Source organism: Epinephelus fuscoguttatus, linkage group LG17 (assembly GCF_011397635.1).
Source record: "Epinephelus fuscoguttatus linkage group LG17, E.fuscoguttatus.final_Chr_v1".
Taxonomy (NCBI): Eukaryota; Metazoa; Chordata; class Actinopteri; order Perciformes; family Serranidae; genus Epinephelus; species Epinephelus fuscoguttatus.
In genome coordinates this window covers 5,806,318-5,812,360 of record NC_064768.1, presented here as the reverse complement: position 1 = coordinate 5,812,360, position 6,043 = coordinate 5,806,318, and positions in this window count along the sequence as shown.

Here is a 6,043-nt window from a genome sequence, read left to right as displayed (position 1 = left end):
ACCAACTACAGCCCTGCCTGGCACATGTCTGGATCCCTCCCGTTCTCTCCCCTGTACCCTCACACAAACAATATATATATATAGGCCTATCACAACATAACAAATACAATAATAAATCAATTCATAACAATTAATAAAAAGAACCAATGTAACTTGCGTGATCGTCGAGACCCCCCCACCAGGGTCTAGGCTTGTGGCACCATCCAACTCCCCGGGGAAACCACGGCTTCGTCGGACAGCACAGTGGAAGAGGAAGAGATGCCCACTGAAGCAGGAGCAGCAGGGAACGCCAACAGCGGCATGCTGGAGGCGGCAGCTAAGCTGGAGAGCGCTTGGCAGCTAACGCTCCTATCAACCCTGCCCTAACTAAAGGAGACGCAGGGCTCCCCTCCTAACACAGGAACGGTTAAACCTAATCAGCTGTCTTCGTCGCCGGTGGCCCTACCAGCGGCGAACGACACCCTCCCTCCCAGGATGAACGCAGCCGCACATGCAACAGGTTGCTCCCTAGAGACACAGACAATGAATGGTGCTCTGCTTTTCAGTCTTAGAGTCCAGCGCACACAATCAGCCGCAGCTGCAACTCATCAGAATCAGCAAACGCATTCACCTTGCAGCATGGTCTCAAACAAAAGGGATTCAAATAGGCCACTCCCACACTTAAATAATCTTCCTCTTCCTGGATTTTCTCCTGAGACAACTGATTGGTGGATCTCTCCACCTGATCTCAAGGAGTTATGTACCCTGCTTAGTAGTTCCCCCTGCTGGCCCCCAACTGACATTATTCCGCTTCATCCAAATCCACTGACTACATCTAGCTGCTTCATCTGACATTTTCTTTACTGTCTTCCTCAAACACTGTCCCCGCACTCCGAGTTCCCCCAGGAGGGAGACAGCTGATCTTGCTATGAATCCCCTACACCCCACTTCTACTGGACAAATCCTAGTTTTCCATCCTTGCTGCTCAGCTTCTGCTCCTAAGTCTGCATACCTAAGCTTTTTTCTTTCATAGGCTTCTTCCACTGAGGCTTTCCAAGGAACTGTCAGCTCAATGAAATTAACTATCTGTTGACTCACTGACCACAACACTATGTCAGGCCTCTGATTGGTACAAACTATTTCCTGTGGAACAACAAGCTTTCCTCCTAAATCTACTTGCATTTCCCAATCACAAGCACCTTCTAGGCGGCCACACCCTTGCCTCCTTACTAACTTATCACTTCTGTATTTCTCTCCCTCACGGACAAACTGAATTGCTAAACTCCTATTCTTAAAACCTTCTGAATTTGCCTGTCTTCGTTTCCCTTCCCTTCCCTTCTTTCCCAATTCAACCATTGTCCCTGGTTAGCCTGGGCCACTACCTTTGCACCCCTTAATATCTCCTCCTGTTGACGTAACTGTTTCAGAACCAGCTTTCTTTTATCTTTGAGACCTGCTTTATTCCATACCGGTTTGACTGAGCCAAGCCCCAGGCCTCCCCGGCCAAACTGAACATTACCTACGATCTCTGCATGCCTAAGAGCTGCCTCTGCCTCCTGAACTGCCGATCTTGGCTTCCACTTCCTTCCTTTGGTTGGATTTGGAAGCACACTCCTAACTACCATGTCCTTACTCTCAGATAACAAGAGCTCTGTCCTGACCTTGGCACATTTAAATCCCTCTGTTAAACTAGATACTGGCAGCTGAAGTATCCCTTTTCCATACAATGCAACACTACTTAGGCACCTAGGAGCGCCCAACCACTTCCTAATACAGGAGCTAACCGACCTTTCAATTCTCTCCACAACGGATATTGGAATTTCATAAACTGACAGTGGCCACATTAACCTAGGATATAGCCCAAACTGCAAACACCACAACTTCAACTTTCCTGGAAGTTCTGATTTATCTATTCTATTCAATCCTTCAGCCACATGTTTTCTAAATTTCACCACCTGTTCCTCATCATTCAACTCCACATTGTACCACCTACCTAAGCTCTTTACTAACTTTTCCCTAATTGTTGGGATTTCCTTATCATCTATGACAAACTTCCTATCACTTAACTTCCCTCCACGTATTGAGATGCTTCTAGACTTACTTGGCTTGATCTTCATGCTGGCCCACTTGAGGTTTTTGTTTACCTTCTCTAGTAGCCTCTTTGTACATGGCATTGTTGTGGTCACCAGTGTCATGTCATCCATGTAAGCCCTAACTGGTGGAAGATGCACCCTGTTCTGCCATCCCTCCCCACCTACTACCCACTTGGAAGCCCTGATGATTACTTCCATCACCATAGTAAATGCTAATGGAGAAATTGCACACCCTGCCATGATGCCTATTTCTAGCTTCTGCCAACCTGTTGTGAAAACCTGTCGTACTAAGACACAATCTAATATCCTGAAAATATGCTTTCACTAAGTTAACAACTACCTGTGGCACTTTTAAGTAGTCAAATGCACTCCAAATGATGCTATGCAGTACTGAACCAAACGCATTTGCAAGATCTAAAAATATTACATGCAGGTCCCTTTTTTAAATCTTCGCTGCCTGAATCTGTTGCCAGATAATGCTAGTATGCTCTGCAAAACCTGGTATTCCTGCCTTCTGCACTATATTATCTATTAAGCTATTCCTTTCCAAGTAGCTAGCTAATCTCTGCACCACTACATTAAAGAAAATCTTCCCCTCTACATTCAAGAGAGAAATCATCTGGAATTGGCTAAGGTCCATGGACTCCTTTGCCTTAGGAATGAGGACACCTCCAGGATATCCGGTGGAAAACCTACTATCCTATTCTTCTCTAAATCTGAATATGTAGTTCTCAAATATTATTCAACCTCTAGCCTTTCTGCTTTAAGCTGCCCTCCCTTTTCCTGGCTAAACAATCACTTTAAACAAACTTAAAAGGGTCCCTGAAATAGCTGTCCTTGCATATTCCCTCTTGCCCTTTCTTTGCCACACACTTCTTTCCCTGATGAGGTCTGAGGCCTTTAATTGATGTTACTTTCTGCCAGCCGCAAGGACAAACCTGGAGCATCTTGTTCTCGATTGTGCTACTTTTGCCCCAAGTGCTGCTAGTTCTAGCCCTGGTGGATAGGTCCATGCCCCCATCCTTCACTGAGTCACAGATCCAATGCACAGTCGTGTCCGTTCCAATGTTACCGTGTAATCCACCTGTGAGTCATCTTCCACCCCTGCTCTTGCTGACTCTTGGGGTATTTTCCTTATGTTGGCTGTAGCTAATTTGGTTGTAGCAAGGCTGCTAGGCCTCACTACTGCTACCATGGGTTGCTAGCCCATGCCAGCACCTTTGGGGTCTTTTCCCTCCTGTCAGCTGTCTTTCCAAGCAGTCACATGGTCTTTCCCTTGTTGATGAAATAACTGCAACTCTTTGCGCTACCTACATACTTTGTAAGTACCTGTGCTACTGTATTTCAATAAAGCAAAACAGAAATTAGCAACATTAGTTTTATTTTATGCTGCTCATGATGCGGGCTATTTCATACTGTAATTACAGAAATGATAGTTATGCTCAAAGATACATATCAAATGGAAATGCCATCTACCCTTTCCTCAGTGAAAAAATATTTCTTTTTAATACTTGTAATATTTATAGGTTTCCACCACATCAAACTTCATCCTACATCCAGAGGGACGCTGCATCAATTATGTATTTTTCTATTTCATTGTAATTGTAATTGTATTCAAAGAGAATTTTCCTGTTATATTGTAATTGTTGCTTAATAAATACAAGTACATTGTAGCATGTGTCACATAGTATCCTTTGTCTTGTAAGTGGAAACTGTAAAAGTGTTACTGTGACTAAGTAACTTGTATGCTGCTATAGTTGTCATCCTGGAGTGAGAACCACTTGTTCAGTTAATTACTGTAACCATTTTGAGGTTTAAAAGGCATTTAAAGCTGTTATGTTGAAAAGATATTCAGAGAAGGTTCAAAAGTAAAAGTGTTTTTCATTGACTATTTGTACATGTTGATTGAATGGTTACAATTACACCACATTTCACCAGGATTTGCAATATTGACTTTGAACTTACAAATTCCGTTGTGATTACTTAGTTGGGCTCCAAAATGGTGATAGGCTATTGATAGTCAAATAGATGGTGAAAAAAACTTTCACTTTTGAATCTCCTCTATACATCTTTTCACCATCACTGCTTTAAACACATTTTAATACTCAAAATGCTCACTGTAATATTTAACTGAACAAATGGTTCTGGTTTTCGGATGACAAGTAAGGTAGCATACAAGTTACATACTGAGTCAAACTAACATATTTACAGCTTCCACTTAAAAGATAAAGACCATGTGACACATACTACATACAATACATAAAATACATTTGTATTTATTGAGCAAAAGATTAAATATAACACGAAAAATACTCTTTGAATACAATTACAGTGAAACAGAAAAAATACGTAATTGATGCAGGCTCCCTCTGGTTGGAGGAAGAAGTTTGATAAGGTGGAAACCTGTAAGTAAAACAAGGATTTAAAAGAAATTTATTTTCACTGAGACAAGGGTGAATGTAGGCTACATCAAGGGTCTGATATACAGTATCTCACATAAGTGAGTACACCCCTCCCATTTTTGGAAATATTTTATTATATCTTGTCATGGGACAACACTATAGAAATGACACTTTGATATAACTTAAAGTAGTCAGTGTACAGCTTGTATAGTAGTATAGATTTACCTTCCTCTGAAAATTACTCAAAACACAGCCATCAACATCTAAACAGCTGGCAACATAAGTGAGTACACCCCACAGTGAACATGTCCAAATTGTGTCTAAAGTGTCAATATTTTGTGTGCCAACCATTATTATCTAGCACTGCCTTAACCCTTTTGGGCATGGAATTCACCAGAGCTCACAGGTTGCCTCAGGAATCCTCTCCCACTCCTCCATGATGACATCATGGAGCAGATGGATGTGAAGACACCTTGCGCTACCCCACCTTCAGCTTGAGGATGCCCCACAGGTGCACAGGTGAATTTAGGGCTGGATACATACTTGGCCAGTCCATCACCTTCACCTTCACCTTCAGCTTCCTCAGCAAGGCAGTTGTCATCTACTAGGTGTGTTTTGGGTCGTTTAGCTGGCTGAAAAGAGGTCTTGGACGTTCAACTTAACATGACTATGTTACTAACGGTGACTATAGTAATTTTTTTTAAATGCCTTTTCAACATAAAAGTGTTGGCTCAGCCTGTTGAATATCACACTCCAGCTGGATCTGACTCAGATTTCAGGATGGACTCACGTGCTGAGGTGATCAGGCTGCAAATACTGTGGACTCGAGCCCTGCTCCTCGCCTCACAGGCTCACATGGTGATAGTTTTCGGGGCCAAACCTTATCAGGTTCTCCAGGTGCTCACTGACAGCTCCTCCCTCAGGTCTCTAGGAAGCACTGCAGGTTTAATTTGCAGTTTATTTTTATTTAATTCTGTGGGTGGACTCTCAATAACTCCTGGAAAATAACAGTTCAGTTTAAATCCTGACTGCCAATGTAAAATCTGCAGCATTTAATCCAAAGAGAAACATTTTGGTATGAACACATATCATCAAAGTTCTCTCCAAAACACAACTTTGTTTTCCTTTTAATTTTTTATTCAAAACCCTTCAATATGTTTTTGTTACAGCACACAAAAAGTCAAACACAGTTTTCCCCACAGACAGGACGATGATAGAGGATAGTATCAGCTGACAGAAGAGTGAGCCAGGGTCAAAGGTCAAAGTTGGAGGTCAACTATCACCTCGCTGCAGAAAAACAAAACATCTGTAAAATTATTTTAAGTCATTAAAAAATAAAAACAAACCTGAAACTGAGCTGAGAGTCTATTTACAGTATTGCCTTAAAAACCAGTTAAAACTGACCTCAGCAGGTCTGACACGCGACCTTTGACCTTTTACACTCTTTAAAACAACAACACAACACTTAACAGCAGCCCTGTGTCTTCTGCAGGATGCTGCAATGTGGCGATGTCTTCATTAAACGTTATAGGCCTCAAAAAGTGTGAAGTTTGAAAGGTTGTGGGTTGT